General features: G+C 49.8%; 1 protein-coding gene and 1 long non-coding RNA gene across 9 annotated transcripts in view; both read right to left on the bottom strand.

Annotated features, from left to right (window-relative positions):
* zip (myosin heavy chain 10) overlaps nt 1-17,500 on the bottom strand; it is a 187,604-nt gene that overhangs the window by 149,593 nt on the left and 20,511 nt on the right. The gene's annotated exons all lie outside the window — the stretch shown is intronic.
* On the bottom strand, nt 15,162-15,425 carry LOC147466790 (uncharacterized). Its single transcript, XR_015190763.1, has 2 exons — nt 15,317-15,425; nt 15,162-15,260 (listed from the first exon to the last, which is right to left on the bottom strand). It is a non-coding gene; the product is annotated as an uncharacterized LOC147466790 (long non-coding RNA).

The raw sequence follows: 17,500 nt of genomic DNA, 5'->3' as shown, positions 1-17,500 counted from the left end.
GAGAAGAGAGAAGAGAGAGAAGAGATATGAAAGAGACAAGAGAGAAGAGAGAAGCAGAGAACAAAATAAGAAACCCAAGGCAAGAAGGATGTCTGCGGAATAAGAGAAAGAGCAATAAATGGAGAAAGAGAGAGAGAAGAGTGCGTGGGTGTATAAACAAACGCATTCCAAGATAGCAGTGTTTGTAAATCCCGCAATACCTTTCAGTAACCCACACTGCCCGCCTAACAACCCGTATCGTTATCCTGATACTCGCACCCTTTTCCTCGCACCCCACGCCCGACACCTCATACAACACGAATCACTTCATACCTCATACCTAATACCTCATACTCCATCTTTTATCCTTTATCCTTCAATACTTCGCAGTTGGCACCTCATACCTCACACTACATACTTCGCACTTCCTACCTCACACTTAACACTTCACGCCTCATACCCTTCCACCCCCTGCCGCCTTCCCTCCTCCCCCCTCCTCCCACTGATATACGCAACCCTCCCCCTCCTCCCCCTTCCCTCCCTTCCCCGTTCCTGCACGCCAAGAGGCTAAAAATAGCTCTGATAGCATCACACACCAGCGTATACTTCAATATGGATTTCCACGTGCAAGGGACATCTGTGCAGCTGTGGGTCAGCGCATGATGACTACGAAGTGGGAGAGGGGAGGGAAGGGAAGAGGGGAGGAGGAGAGAGAGGGAGAGGGAAAGGGAAAGGGAAAGGGAAAGGGAAAGGGAGACAGACAGAGAGAAGGGGAGGGAGAGAGAGAGAGACAGAGAGAGGGGGAGGGAGAGAGAAGAGAGGAGGAACAGGGAGAGAGAGAGGATGGGAGGAGGAACAGGGAGAGAGAGAGAGAGGAGGGGAGGAGGAACGGAGAAAGAGGAGGATAGGAAGAAGAGGGAGAGAGAGGGGGGAGGAGCAGAGGAGGGAGGGAAAGAGGAGGGAGGCGGGGAGGAGGGGGAGGGAAAGAGAGGAGGGGAGGCGGGGAGGAGGGGGAGGGAGAGAGAGGAGGGGAGGCGGGGAGGAGGGGGAGGGAGAGAGAGGAGGGGAGGCGGGGAGGGGGAGGGGGAGGGAGAAAGAGGAGGGGAGGAAGGGAGGAAGAGAAAGAGGGAGATGAGAGGAGAGGACAGGGCGGGAACCACCATTAAAACAATACTCTCTTCTAAAAAGAAAAAGAAAAAAAAATGTATATATATATATATATATATACATATATACATATATATACAAACACCAAGCAAGAACAAGTCGAACAAAATCAAGTATAACAAAATGCATACCATAAACATATGGCGCAAAATGAACCTAACACAAAAAGCGAGAAAACGCGAGACGCACCTAACAGAAAGCGAGAAAACGCGAGAAACACCAAACACGGAGTAACACCCCCAATGTAAACAAGGCACTCAATCAAGCGGCGGAACTACGGCAATATCCTGGTGTGACGAAAGTGGAGAAGTTGCTGCGCTGTTAGATATTTCTTTCTTTTTATTTTTACCTCTCCGTTTCTTAACTACTTTCCTTCATTCTTTCTCCCCCCTCTCTCTCTCGTTCTTTTTCTCTCACTGTCGCTATCTTTCTTTTTCTTCTACTCTATTTCTTTCTTTCTTCATTTTTTTTCTCTCTCTGTCTGTATCTATATGAGGTGGAACCCCGAGGTGGGGAGAGGGAGAGGGAAAAGGAGAGGGAGAGGGAGAGGGAGAGGGAGAGGGATGAAGGAGAGGGATGAAGGAGAGGGAGAGGGATGAAGGAGAGGGAGAGATGAAGGAGAGGGAGAGATGAAGGAGGGGAGAGGGAGAGGAGAGGGAGAGGGAGAGGGAGAGGGAGAGGGAGGGGGAAAGGGGGGGGGAGACGGAGAGGGAGAGGGAGAGGGAGAGAGGGAGAGGGAGAGGGAGAGGGAGAGGGAGAGGGAGAGGGAGAGGGAGAGGGAGAGGGAGAGGGAGAGGGAGAGGGAGAAGAAGGAGAAGGAGAAGGAGAAGGAGAAGGAGAAGGAGGAGAGGGAGAGAGGGAAGGATGGAGGGAGAGGGAGAGGGAGAGAGAAGAAAAAGAGGAAGCAAAACCCCCTTTTATTGACCATCACTTCCGCCAAAAGATCATCTCGGAAAAACAGTTCCCTCCATCAAGAAATAAAAAATAACCACGACGGGGAGAGGGGGGGAAGGGGAAGGGGGGGAGCTACTAGAGATGGGGAGAAGGGGGGCCGCTATTAAAAGGATACTAGGGCGCTATGAGAGCCAAAGAAGGAACAGCAAAACAAAACCCCAAAACACAATATAAATGAGTAGGCTGAAGAGGCCACTTGAACGTAAAGATCGAGATGGCTGAAGGTGTTGTACTGTGTGTGTGTGTGTGTGTGTGTGTGTGTGTGTGTGTGTGTGTGTGTGTGTGTGTGTGTGTGTGTGTGTGTGTGTGTGGGTGGGGGTAGGGGGTAATGAGGGGGTGTATAGGCGGGGCAGAGAGGGGTAAACTATGGTGAGGTAGGGTAGTGTGCAATGTGATAGGATAGAATAGGATAGGATAGGATGTAACGCATACGTATAAGGTAAGGTATAAGGGGTAGAAGGGAGAGGGTAGAGGGTAGGGATCAGGGGGGTAGGGGGTAGAGGGTAGGGGGTAGAGGGTAGAGGGCAGGGGACAGAAATCAGGGGGTAGGGGATAGGGGGGGGGCGACGCCATCTGGGTCCACGTCAAGAGCCTCGCTGGCGTCACACCTAAAGAGAGACGAAAACGGCAAGGCAGAACAGGCGGAAATGACAGACGAAGAAAAGAACGAAAATTTAATAAAGCAAGCAAGACGAAGAAAAGACGGAAGGTGATAAAAGAAACAACCAAAACAAATAAACGAATAAACATAAAAAAAAGAATAAACGGGGGTCTGGCATAATGAGCCATAACCTCCCCCCCCCCAGAAAAATGAGAGCCATTACGACAATCCATCAAAATATCAGAGTAGCTAGCAAGGTGGTGTGTGTGTGTGTGTGTGTGTGTGTGTGTGTGTGTGTGTGTGTGTGTGTGTGTGTGTGTGTGTGTGTGTGTGTGTGTGTGTGTGTGTGAGTGTGAGTGTGAGTGTGAGTGTGAGTGTGAGTGTGAGTGTGAGTGTGAGTGTGAGTGTGAGTGTGCGTGTGAGTGTGAGTGTGCGTGTGCGTGTGCGTGTGCGTGTGCATGAGTGTGCGTGTGCGTGTGTAAAAGGAAGCATGAATGTGTGTGCCCATATGAGCTGCAGGGAATATCAACATCATCCATCTGGCAAAAGCAACATCAAAGTCACGGTCATACAAAGAGCATTGACAGCCACGCAGTTGCTAATGCAATGCGAGAGAGAGAGAGAGAGAGAGAGAGAGAGAGAGAGAGAGAGAGAGAGAGAGAGAGAGAGAGAGAGAGAGAGAGAGAGAGAGAGAGAGAGAGAGAGAGAGAGAGAGAGAGAGAGAGAGAGAGAGAGAGAGAGAGAGAGAGAGGGAGGGAGGGGGAGAGAGAGAGTGAGAGTGAGTGGGGTGAAGGAGTAGAGGAGAGGAGAAGAGATATAGAGAAAGGCAAAGAAAGAGAAGAAAGGGCACACGCGAAACGAGAGGAAAACTGAAAGAGAGAGAGAGAGCAATTGAGCGAAAGAGAAGAGAAGAGCGAGCGAGCGAGAGTGGAGGGGGACTCACAAAGCGCAATGCGGCACACTCTGCATATTACGCGATGTGGCGCCGGGCCGGAGGGCAAAGCGCCACGCATGCCTTGCAAAAAGAATTTTTAAAAAAGACAAAGTAAAAATAAAATGAAATAAAGAAGAGATAGGAAGGGAAGAGAGATGCAGGAATGAAAGGGATGGGGAAGAAGGGAGGGCTGGGGAGGAGGGGGAGGGAAGAGAAAAGCATCCCCCCTGACAAATATCCACCCAACCATAGTCTCTCTTCACAATAAACAAGCGACCCCGGACCTCTAAACAACAAAAACAACAAAAACAAAAACAACAACGCGAAAGAAGAGCCAATTAACTGGCCACCATAAAACTCATCCCGCCACTGACAGTTCCAAGCAAATCTGGGAGCGAGGAAGCAAGCAAGCAAGCAAAAAAAGAACAGCAGCGATATTCAAGGGACAATATAATAAACAGAATAAAACCCGGGAGTAACATGGAACGGGGGGGTGGGGATGTAGAGGGTAGGGGGCAGGGAATAGGGGGGGGGGAGAGGGCGGGTTAACAGGAAAACCACAATAGGGCGATTTGCTGCTAGTTATGTACGGTAAAAGTACATACAGCTGGTACATCAGAGAGCGGAGAAGGGGGGAGGAGGGGGAGGAAGAGGTGAGGTAGGAGGAGGGAGAGGGTATAGGGAGGGAGAGGGTATAGGGAGGGAGAGGGTATAGGGAGGGAGAGGGGGTGGAGGTGGAAGAGGAAGAGGAGGAAGAGGAGGAAGAGGAGGAGGAGGAGGAAGAGGAGGAAGAGGAGGAAGAGAAGCAAGAGGAGGAAGAGAAGCAAGAGGAGGGAGAAGGGAGGAGGAGGAGGAAAGTGAAGTATGCGTTTGTGTGTGCGTGTGTCTGATTGAGTGGGCTTACTCTTGTTTTTCTTTGTGTGCGTTTATCGGCGTATGCGCGTGCACGTGCGGGTGCCCGAGCGTGTAAAACTGCGCATGTACATGTGAATGCATGAGTCCCCCACCCCCCGCACACATGTACGCAAGTGGGTCCGCCTGTGTAAGTAAAACCCGGTTATGGTGGGAACTCGGCGGTCGCGACACATCGGCAGGCGATCGGCGCAACGCTCCCGAGGACAAGCAACAAGGAAACAAAGAAAACGACAACGGGAGGCGCTGGATAACTTAAGGGGAAAAAGGAGAAAAACAAGCGATATAGGCCTACAGGATACAAAAATGAAAAATATACTAGAAGTTAATTAATAAAAAAGAGTAAACAAGGGGAGAGGGAGAGGGAGAGGGAGAGGGAGAGGGAGAGGGAGAGGGAGAGGGAGAGGGAGAGGGAGAGGGAGAGGGAGAGAGATTGAGAGGAGAGAGAGAGAGAGAGAGAGAGAGGAGAGAGAGAGAGAGAGAGGGAGAGGGAGAGGGAGAGGGAGAGGGAGAGGGAGAGGGAGAGGGAGAGGGAGAGGGAGAGGGAGAGGGAGAGGGAGAGGGAGAGAGAGAGAGGGAGAGAGAGGGAGAGGGAGAGAGAGGGAGAGAGAGAGAGAGAGAGAGAGAGAGAGAGAGAGAGAGAGAGAGAGAGAGAGAGAGAGAGAGAGAGAGAGAGAGAGAGAGGAGAGAGAGAGGAGAAGAGAGGAGAGGGGAGAGGGGGAGAGAGGAGAGAGAGAGAGAGAGAGAGGAGGAAGGGAGAGAGGGGAGAGAGAGAGAGAGAGAGAGAGAGAGAGAGAGAGAGAGAGAGAGAGAGAAAGAGAGAAAGAGAGAGAGAGAGAGAGAGGGGGGAGGGGGAGGGAGAGGGAAAGGGAAAGGGAGAGGGAGAGAGGGGGGGAAGAAGGAGAGAGAGAAGGAAAGGGGAGGAAAGAAGAGAAACAGAGGAAGGGAAAAACAGAAAACAAAAACCAAACGCGGACGACAAGCGAAGAGGAGGAGAGGGGAGGCAGGAGAGACGCCCAGCAGCCTCAGCCAGGCCCACCTGAAGGATGACGTCAGGGCCACCAACGAGCGTGCGAGTGAGCGAGAGAGCGAGAGAGAGGGAGAGACGGAGGGAGAAAGAGCGAGCGAGAGAGAAGAGCAAATATTCGCACATGCCTCACCCGGACCACTCATACTCCTCAGCAGTCCGCCTTCATTCTCGCAATCTATTCGGCTTCTATCATGCTGCGCCTCCTCCCACTCGCACTCGCTGTCTTTCACTCTGAGCTTCTCGGTCTATCTCTCTCTTTGTCTGTCCTTATTGCCGATTCTTGGAATTCTCTCGTTTCCCGTCGGCTTTCACATCGACGATTAATCCACAAATGCAACGGTCCCTCTCCTTTCCCTATTTTCTCCCCCCTCCCCACTTCTCCATACAACACCCCCCCCCCAACCCCCGCCTGTCACACTCCCATTCTCACACCCACACCCCTCCCTCTTGACACAACACAAACCACACAGAAGAATGTTCTGCCTCATCCCATCCTAGCTCCCCCCCCCCCCATCTCATCCCATCCCATCCTGGTCCTGGTCCTCCTCCTCTCCCCTCCCTGGCCCACCATCCTACCCTAGCCTCTCCCCATCCCCCCCCCCCCCCCGCCGGCATGGCATGACGTAATCGCCCAACCTCCCAAGCCGCGGCGGATATTCTGGTCGGGCGACAGGTACTTCTCCCGCCGCGGGCCGAGTAGACTAAACACTCATCGGGAAACAATCGCCGCCCAGTGTCGCCGAGGTGCCGCTGCTCCTGCGCTCCCCGACGCGACGCGCGACATTCACACGGCCAACACTCGCTCGCGTCCGCCGAAAATGCCTTCTGCGCCCACGCCGGCCGGGACGCGCACCTTGGCTTTGATGCCCCGCTACTTGCGAGGTATTTCAAGGTACCCTCATTCAGCCGCAGGGACCTTCAGAGGACATCTTAATGTCTTTGTGTCGCGTTCTTTATATGACCTCTGTTATCACAACATATCAAATCAATGTCCCTTCACGTGACCTTCCCTGCCCTAAGATATCGGATCTCTTGTTCCGGTCTTCACATGGCCTGCCCTACCCTAAGATATCGGATCTATGTGTCAGCATGAGGCGGCATAAACGACCAAGTCTAACGGCTTCATCTGGCGCTGTGGCTAATGCGTCTAGTTACAGCTCACACCAACTGGAGTTCGAGCCACCAAAATAATGGAAGAATTCTCGCCATAAGCCTTGTATCAAAATGAACTTCAAACAAAGAAAAGAAGCTTAACTTCGATTATCTCTTTACAAAACCTGCCACAATCATATATCACCACCCGTCTTTTAAGAACAAAGGATTGTTCGTTTGCACCAGTACCCCCCCTCCCCCATTCCCTCGGTAGTAAACCAACATTATACAAGAATGATTTCCCGGTGACTCTCCCGCACAACCTGTGAAAACGTTAAACAATCGACGAGAGAAGAGTCATCCATCAGCTGACCATTGCAATAGCCATTGCGATATATCAAAGCCCTTGTGTGAAAAACAAACCGGTTTGGACCCTCGCGATTTTCGATCATTAATCAACTTCTGTGCATTGTGATTTATCCATCTCTTCCCCCCACCCCTTTCTCTCTCTCTCTCTCTCTCTCTCTCTCTCTCTCTCTCTCTCTCTCTCTCTCTCTCTCTCTCTCTCTCTCTCAGACACAGACACACACAAAGGGCCGCACAAAGCAGAGGAGTGCCAAAAAGCAAAAATAAAATGACATCCCTATCGACAGTCATACACAACCGCAGACGCGAAACAAGTCCTATATCTGGTTTTGAGAGAGAGAGAGAGAGAGAGAGAGAGAGAGAGAGAGAGAGAGAGAGAGAGAGAGAGAGAGAGAGAGAGAGAGAGAGAGAGAGAGAGAGAGAGAGAGAGAGAGAGAGAAAGAAAGAGAGAGAGAGAGAAAGTGCCTCAGGTGTCATCTGCCTGTGAGTCCTTGAATATAGGGTAGATAGTTGAGACGACCTGGCGGGGACTAAATCCCATTAAACAAGCAAACAAACAAACAAACTTCAGGAGACAAAGGGAACAATAACGAAGAACACAAGAATAGCAAAGAACACACAAACTGCAGAAGAAAGGATACGAAAGCAGGGAGAGATGCCAGAGAAAATAAGGGAGGGGAGGGCGAGAGAAGAGTAGGGTGGGAGAGACGCCAGATCGATGCAAATTCACCTAGCAACACAGACACACACACATAAGACATACACGCGAATACATACAATACACAAACTTTCCATACACACACACAAACATACACGCACCTAAATCTACACAAAGAGGGTACACGTTTACCCTTCCCAACACGCACACATACATACATACATACACACACATAGAGGCGTCCACAGCATCGATCTAAGAGGCTGTATGTCTGCTGTGTTAAGTACAACACCAATCACGGGCCGCCTGTCTGGCTGGTCCAAGAGAAGAAAGGAGGGAGAGGGAGAGGGAGAGGGAGAGGGAGAGGGAGAGGGAGAGGGAGAGGGAGAGGGAGAGGGAGAGGGAGAGGGAGAGGGAGAGGGGGAGAGAGAGGGAGAGGGAGAGAGGGAGAGGGGGGGGGGGAGAGGGAGGGGGGGGAAGGAGGGAGAGGGGAGAGAGAGAGAGAGAGGGAGAGGGAGGGAGAGGGAGAGGGAGAGGGAGAGGGAGAGGGAGAGGGAGAGGGAGAGAAAGAGGGAGACGGTGTGGATGAGAAGAGAAGGGAGAGTAAAAGCGGAACAGGGTGAGAAATAAAGAGGGAGAGGAAGGGAGAAAGGGAGAGAGGGAGAAGCGGGGAGAAAGGGAGAGGATGGAGAAGCGAGGGGAGGGGAGAAAGGGAGATGATGGAGAGAGGAAGAAGGGGAAGGGAGAGCGAGAGGGCGAGAGGGGTATATGGGGAAGAGAAAAGGGGCAGAGACGAGAGAAACGAGCGAGACAGAGACATGCAGAGAAAGAAAGAAAGAAAGAAAGAAAGAAAGAAAGAAAGAAAGAAAGAAAGAAAGAAAGAAAGAAAGAAAGAAAGAGAGAAAGAAAGAGATAAACTGGGGGAGAGGGGGGAGCGCGAGAGCCAGAGGAACAAAGGAGGAGCACGTGGTGGGGCCGTCGTCATCCTCGGCACGCGGCCAGACCAGACGGTTCACGGAGCAGCGACGGGCACTTTGCCCTGCCTGTACGATTGCAATGGTCAACGGCGACGATGAGGGCAGAGAGGGGCCGCTATGAGGTGTCGCAGTTGCAACCGGAAACGCTGAATGCAAGACACGTTAGAGGAGAGAAGGAGAGGAGAGGAGAGGAGAGCAAAGATAGATACGTAAGTGCCACAGACGAGAGAGACGAGAGAGACGAGAGAGAAGAGACATGAAAGGATCACGCGTACGCAAAGGAGACAGTGAGCGCCCCCTCCCCCCACCATCTTTCCCCCTTCCCCTTTCCCCCTCCCCCCGCCCTGCCCCCGCGAGCGCCCGGGCCATGAATCAACCATCGTAACTAGCCACCGCAATCACTACCTTAGCCTGGCCGTCACAATAAGGCGTCCACCACCAGCCGCGGCAGGAGACAATGAATGGCCAGAGGAACGCAATTGCACGGACGACACAGAGAGGGGAGGGGGAGAGAGGGAGATGGGGGAGGGGGAAAGAGGAGAGGGAACGGGGAGATGGGATATGGAGAGTAACTGGGAGAGGAACGGGGAGAGGGGAGAGGGAACAGGGAGAGAGGAGAGGGAACAGGGAGAGAGGAGAGGGAACAGGGAGAGAGAAGAGGGAAATATATATCTAAAACTAAAGATAACAATCATGAGAACGTCAAACGACCTAACGACAAATAAAACAAAAATCCGGAAAATTCAACAAAAGAATTCCAGAATCCCAGAAACCGGTAGGAAGAAAGAAAGAATCAGAGAGAGAGAGAGAGAGAGAGAGAGAGAGAGAGAGAGAGAGAGAGAGAGAGAGAGAGAGAGAGAGAGAGAGAGAGAGAGAGAGAGAGAGAGAGAGAGAGAGAAAGAAAGAAAGAAAGAAAGAAAGAAAGAAAGAAAGAAAAAGAAAGAAAGGAAGAAAGAGAGCGATGCAAGGAAATATACATGAGGCATCGCAAACAAGACAACGACGAGTGACGTGATGGCGAGGACACTAACGGTCGGTTGAGTCACACTTCCCCCCCTCCCCCTTCCCCCGGCCACCTCCTCAAAGCCGTTGCTAAATTCGATGCTCTTCCGAGCGCCCCCCTCCCCCGCCCCCACTCCCTGGGCCATGTGGGGAGGGGGAGACAGGAGGAGGGGAGGGGGGAGAGAGAAGGGGAGGGGGGAGACAGGAGGAGGGAAGGGGGGAGGCACGAGAGGAGGGGAAAGGAGAGGAGGAGAGACACGGAGACGGGGATGGGATAGAGGGGGATGGGAGAAGAAGGAATGGAAGGAGAGAAAAGGGAAGATGGGAGAAGGGGAGGTAGGAGGAGGGAGGGGCAAGAAAGGAGCAGCATGAATGACTTGCGTATATTGAATGGCGCGCCGAGCGCACGAAAGAACACCGCCCGCCCGCCCGCACACGAATCAGACAGGCAGGCGTAATACCGATACACAGACAGACAGATCAATAAAACAACAATATGAATAACCTATGAACATTAAAATTCAATAAATGTAGCCCTACTTCGAAATGTGAACAATACAGAGAGAGAGAAAGAGACTTTAAAAAAGGGGGAAATGTATATAAGGACAGAATTTTCTTTTCTTTTCATCATAAAGCAGAAATAAAAGAGGTAACGAGGAGGGAGGAAGAGAGGCGAAGGGAACGGAGAAAAGCTTTTGTTCGACAGAATAAAAGACGACTCACAGCTATGAAAAAATTATTATAATATATATATATATATATATATATATATATATATATATATATACACATATACATATACATGTATATATGTATGCAAGTATATATTTATACATGAGTATATTATATACATACATATATACATACATACATACATACATATATATATATATCATATATATATTGTGTGTATATACATATATATATGAGAGAGGAGAGAGAGGGAGAGAGAGAGAAACAGAGTAAGAAATAGAGATAGAGAAATAGAAATAGAGAGATACAGAGAGAGAAAAGAATAATTCCAGCAAGTATTCAAACCAGCCCAGCCAGGATCCCACACACCCGAAATAGTGCAAAATGTCAAGCATAAAGGCATGTTGTGAACGAGCGACCACGAGAAAAGGTGGGCGCCGTTGGCAAGGACCTGTGACCGACGCCAAGGGGTGACGTATTCAAAACATTTCGAGAGACTAGGGGGTACCTAGATAATAAAAAGGCTGAGCTAAAAAATAAATGAGGAATAAGAACGAATTGGAGGATACATATGAAATATAAATACAATTGAAACAGACAGAGGACAGTGAGGTGTGTGTGTGTGTGGGGGGGGGGGGTCAAAACCAAGGAGAAAATAGAAAAGGGAGAAGAAAAGGGAGAACGAAAGGGAGAAAAGGGAGGGGGGAAGTAGGAGCAGGGAAGGAGAAAGGGAGGACACAGAGGGAGGAAGGAAGGGAGAACACGAGGGAAGGGAGGACGCAGAGAGGAAGAGCAACAGATAGCAACGCGAGTGTCCCTGAAAAGTGCAAAAAAAATAGTTCACTCTCCCTACCCACTCCCGGCGGCACAATCAGGCTCCTGCACTCAGCAGTAATGGGCGCAAATCCCACTTATCAGCAAGGAAACGCCGCCCTTAAGATACCATCTTGTCTCCCAGGGTCCATATAACCCCCCCCCCCAACACACATACCCCTACCCCTCCCCTTACCCCTCGTTATATCTTTTACCGCATTTTTACCTCTTTTTTTCTAGTACATGCCTTCGAATATACCTACACCCAGTCTTTCTAAAAAAAACAAAACAAAAAAAGCAATATCGTCCAGTTATTCCTCCTCAACAGAACCTCTTAAACGTATTTCAAGACACTCACCTCTCCCCCCCCCTTAACCCATTCCCTCCTTAACCCATTCCCTCCTTAACCCATTCCTTCTAGGACATCTTAGCTAAGCCCTTTTATCCGGATGTTGTCTGCAGGAGGCTCTGCTGTGGCCGTCCCTCGACTCCCTGAACTCAGCGCCGTTCCATTTCCCTGAACTCAGCGCCGTTCCATTTCCCTGAACTCAGCGCCGTTCCATTTCCCTGAACTCAGCGCCGTTCCATTTCCCTGGACCCGCATGCATTCCTCGGTCCCTTGTGAGCGCTCCCGTGTACATATGGATCCGGTTTCTTCCTTAACGACCCTAAATCTACCTTAAATCGTGCATCTAAAGCCACTCGTCCGGAGAGAGGGAGAGGGAGAGGGAGAGGGAGAGGGAGAGGGGGAGGGGGAGAGGGAGAGAGGGAGAGGGAGAGGGAGGGGGAGAGGGAGAGGGAGAGGGAGAGGGAGAGGGAGAGGGAGGGGGAGGGAGAGAGGGAGAGAGGGAGAGGGAGGGAGAGGGAGAGGGGAGAGGGGAGAGGGAGAGGGAGAGGGAGAGGGAGAGGGAGGGGGGGAGGGGAGAGGGGGGGGGGAGGGAGAGGGGGGAGGGGAGAGAGAGGGGGAGGGAGAGGGGGGGGGAGGGAGGGAGAGGGAGAGGGAGAGGAGAGGAGAGGAAGGGAGAGGAGAGGAGAGGAGAGGAGAGGGGAGGAGAGGAGGGGAGAGGGAGAGGGAGAGGGAGAGGGAGAGAGAGAGGGGCTATGGGAATCGTGCCAGATGCTCCGTGGTCAACCCTTGTCTGGGGCTTCCTTGCATGAGGCCGGATATCCCATTAATCCATCAAAGACAAAGTACCATGCTGAAAAGTATATATAAAACAAACAAGATAACACACCTTGTTGAAAGACGTAATATAAATAACCACGGTAAACTAGAAAATAACAAGGAAAATAACCACCCACCAAGTTCAACCTACAGGAGTCAGCACACATTCCAGATAACGCGTCCCTAAAACACAGATACTCAGTGCCGCAGCCATAAGACTTTAATTTAAGATCACTTTTTTTTTTTTTTTTTTTTTGCAATTTTCACGAAATTGATAATGCCATAGGTAAAGGCGTGGCACAAGGCGTCGAAACCTAATTAGAATCCGATCAAAGATGGAAAAAAGACGAAAAACAATTATTCTGCAATAATGAGAGACTGAGTTTCAAATGTGGAAAATATTATTGTTCTGCATTTATCTTCAACATGCTTATAAACCTGGCGTTGGATATGTATTCTGTCTGTGTGTCTGTATTTGTCTGGGTTTGTGTATGTTTCGGTGCCTGTCTGTTTTTAGCCTGTCAGTGCCTCTTTATCTGAATCTCTCCCTTTCCAAGCATACATACGTAATGTCTATAAAACTTACGTGCCAATCAACACGTGCTCTCCAAACATCAACACTGCCCAGGGATACGTACCTGCAGAGAAAAACAAAGGGTTAATAACTACAAAGAATAGTAAACACTGACAGAATATACCTAGAAAATAACTTACGTCAATGACGCTATTAATGATAAAGATAACAAGAATTACGTCAATAAAATTATCAAAACCTATATCATAACATAATACAACATCGCGTGGAGCAATAACAGCAATTCATAAGGGTGACAATCATAGCACCTTAGCCTTGGTCTTACTCTTGCCACACTCCTCCCTTGCCATCGGAAGTACTTGTACATTTTTTGCCTGCTCTTCTTCACTTTACAACATGGACTTCCTTATTCCTAATCCTCTTCTCTCTCTTTCTCTCCTTTCATCTCCTCTCCACTCCCTTTCCCCTTCATTGCATCCTTCTTTCTTTTTCCTTAATCCTCTCCTCTACTTTCTCTCCCTCTCCCTCCTCTATCAATACCATCACGTTGAGAGTGACACCAAGTCGCCAAGCGCGTGACGTCATGAATGAGTCACTGAGCCACGCCCCCCCGCCACGAGACTGGCAGTGACGTCATGCCCACAGGTGTGTGTGTGTGTGTGTGTGTGTGTGTGTGTGTGTGTGTGTGTGTGTGCATGTGAGGTGAGAATATGTGTGCGAGTGTGAATGTATGTGATTGTATGTAAGTGTGGGTGAGCGTGCGAGGTGCGCGCGCGTGTACGCAAATACACCCGTCCGAGATCTTGTGGCACTTTCATACAGAGCTATCCCCCCTTCCCTCCCGGCACCCCCCCCCCCATCCCCACATCGCGTGGCGACCCTGGCAGGTAACTATACACGCTGGTGCGGTCAGTGCGGTCGGCCTACGGCGCCACGGCCTCTCGTCTGGCCTGGGGGAAGGGGGGGAGGAGGAGGGAAGAGAGTGGCCAGGGGAAAGAGGGGTAAGGGAGAAAGGAAGAGGAAGAGCAAGGAATGGGAAAGGAGGCAAATAGGAAAGGAAGGATGGGGAGGAGAAAGGGAGAATCAAAGGTGAAAGGGGTGGGGGGGGGGGTGAGGAGGAGGGAAGAGAGTGGCCAGGGGGAAGAGGGAGAAAGGGAGAAAGGAAGAGGAAAAGGAAGGAATGGGAAAAGAGGCAATCAGGAAAGGGGGGATGGGGAGGAGGAGAAAGGAAGAATCAAAGGTGAAAGGGGGATGGGGAAAAGGAGGAAGGAGGGCGAGAGGTAGTCGAGATAAGTGACAATCGCTTCACTTACTGGGGGGGGGGGGTAACCCAATTATATATGATGGTAAAATATAGGCCTACGATCTATCGAGCATCCACAATCCCAATGGAACCAACGAAACGAATTCAAAGAAAAAAAACGCCATACCCTCCTTCCATACTACCACCACATCCCCCCCCTCAAGTCGCCCTCCATTAGCCCCGCACTAACGACACTCCCGCGTCCTAAATCGAAAGCGCGGGGTAATTAACCATAACATTTAACTCATTATTCAGAGCCCAAGTTATCACCTGAAGCGCCAGCATTGCCACGAGTCCCGAGAAAACGAGCCGGAATTTACGAGGTCTCTTTCATCAACTATCTATCACCATCATGAAGTTTATCACTATCATCATCACATTATCTATCACTATTATCATCACAGTATCTATCATTATCATCACCACATAGCATAAAGTTGAAGGGATAAAAAATAATGATATCTAAATAATCAAATCCATCCCTACACTATATATATGTCCACACAGCTATAAATACCTATCCATTCACATTCACGAGGTCAGGTCAGGTCAAATCGTGAGGGAAAAAAATCAAGTCACTGGTTCTACGGAGAGAAAGACATCTTCCATGAAGTGAACCATTAAAATAAAATAAAAAAAATGAAAAAATAAGCAAGTAATCTTTTGAAACCACGAGTTAATTAGTCACAAATACTAAATAATTTCTGCCCACTTATTACCTGCCTACTCATCCCCCCCCTTTTTTCAGTTAATTACTCCCGCACACCCCAATTCCACTGCAATAATTAAAGTTCATTAACCTATAGGAAATGACCAGATGATGTAGGAAATAATTTGTATAAAACATATGTAGGCCAAAGCTCCGTGCGCAATTTTTCTCTCTTCATTTCCTCGTCTCAATTTTCTTCTTCCTCTTCCTCTTCACAATTCTCTTCTTTCCCTTTCTCTCCATCTTTATTTCTTGACTTTCTACCTCCTCTCCGCCTCGCCTACCCCTTCCACAGCCACCAATTCCCTTGTCCCCCAGCCTGAAATCTTCAGAGATCACCATCTCTGACCATTGCATCCCTCATCACCATCTCTGACCATTGCATCCCTCATCACCATCTCTGACCATTGCATCTCTCATCACCACCTATCTTCATCCCTCATCATCATCACTGACCATTGCATCCCTCATCACCATCTCTGACCATTGCATCCCTCATCACCACCTATCTTCATCCCTCATCATCATCACTGACCATTGCATCCCTCATCACCATCTCTGACCATTGCATCTCTCATCACTACCTATCTTCATCCCTCATCATCATCACTGACCATTGCATCCCTCATCACCATCTCTGACCATTGCATCCCTCATCACCACCTATCTTCATCCCTCATCATCATCACTGACCATTGCATCCCTCATCACCATCTCTGACCATTGCATCCCTCATCACCACCTATCTTCATCCCTCATCATCATCACTGACCATTGCATCCCTCATCACCATCTCTGACCATTGCATCTCTCATCACCATCTCTGACCATTGCATCCCTCATCACTGACCATTGCATCCCTCATCACCATCTATCTTCATCCCTCATCTCCCATAATTCCTCATCTCCATCTCCATCGTCACCATCACCACCATCATCATCATCCCTCAACCTCCCTCTCGCGAATCAGGTGGACCCTCATTAGCCTAATCCTGCAGCCGCCCCCCGTGACACGCGCCCACCCACGCCCTAAGACCCAGAGGCGAGGATGGGATCACGCCCTCCCACCCCCCCTCACCTCCTCTTCGACCGAAAATAGATGTCCGTGACCCGTGCATGCACTGGGCTTTGCATAATGACTGATTGGCGGTGGTGATTGATAGTGGTGGTGACTGATGGTGGTGGTGAATGATGGTGGTGGTGACTGATGGTGATGACCGATTGATGGTGTTGATTGAAGAATGATTGATGACTGATGGAGATTGTGAGTGATGAATGATTGATGATGATGATGACTATGCTCATGGTGGTGATGGTGATGACATTAATAAAACGATACCAATAAGGTGACAAAATCCCACACATTCTCAACGTGCCATTTACAAGTCAAAACACTCAAGACATAATACAGCACCCAATTAAAAGACATAAAAAAACACGAACTATCAAACGCATCACCATCATCTTGGCGACCCCATTACGTCACGCCTCCGAGCCGCAGACAAGCGAAACAGCCAGCCGCGTTAATAAACAATCTTGTGCCATTACTGTCGACATAGGCCTAGGTCAGGTGAGGTCAAACCGCTGAATTGCCTTCCCAGAATTAATTCCCGTAATGGAGGAACATTCCAAGCTCTCGATTACGCTAATTGTTCCATTAGAATATTCCATTACGCTCCGTATGACACCCCCCCCCTTCCCCCCGACGCTGAAATGGCTATGGGATCATATAATGGAAGAGTCTGGAGGAGAGGAGGAGGGGGAAAGGGGGGGGGGGGAGGAAGAGGGAAAGGGAGTGGGAAATAGGGAGAGAGAGGAGGGCGTAAGGGAGAGAGGGAGAGAAAGGCAGAGGTGGCAAAGAGAAGAGGAGAAGAGAAAAGACAAATAAACCGGGACAACCATCCACCCTCGACAAAGCCCTCCCTAACAGGCACGCAAAAGCCATAGAGAAATGGCCGCAACTCCCCTTCTCAATAAAACCAACTCAGCTCTCTGGAGGAAAGCGCAAACATTCTGTTTACGTTATAGATAAACTACTTAACTTCATGGTGAAGGAATAATCAAAGATACTCCGACTTACAATACACCATGACACCATACCTCACACACAAGGAATGTGTACGTAAAATCACAAAAAACGAAAGGAATAAAGTGCATATTCTCCTATTTCTTATTCGTATTTCCGTTCGGAGGAGGAGGAGCGGGAGGAGGAGGAGGAGGAGGAGGAGGAGGAGGAGGAGGAGGAGGAGGAGGAGAAAGAAGGAGGAGGAGGAGAAAGAAGGAGGAGGAGGAGAAAGAAGGAGGAGGAGGAGGAGGAGAAAGAAGGAGACGCGACCCAAAAGCCCCATAGAAAGGAAGAAATATGAAAGCAGTGACACTACACCACACCACGTCGGGACCTCCACCAAAGCCAAGCCAAGCCGAGCCGAGGTGTAAGAAAATCGAAATTCCAACCATCCATCTATCAATCAAATCAATCGGCCATAAATGAAAAACAAGGAAGAAGAAACGAAACGAATAAATAAATCACAGGCATCCGAAAGAGGAGAGAAAGTCCCAGCACACAATTTGTCGCCGCCAGAGGCATCCAGACACATCATCGGACACACA

The sequence above is a fragment of the Penaeus japonicus genome, unplaced genomic scaffold (genome assembly GCF_977035675.1).
Source record: "Penaeus japonicus unplaced genomic scaffold, GWHDUDI00000001_assembly GWHDUDI00000041, whole genome shotgun sequence".
NCBI lineage: Eukaryota > Metazoa > Arthropoda > Malacostraca > Decapoda > Penaeidae > Penaeus > Penaeus japonicus.
Note: the sequence above shows the minus strand (reverse complement) of the source record. Positions and strands in the feature narration are given on the sequence as shown.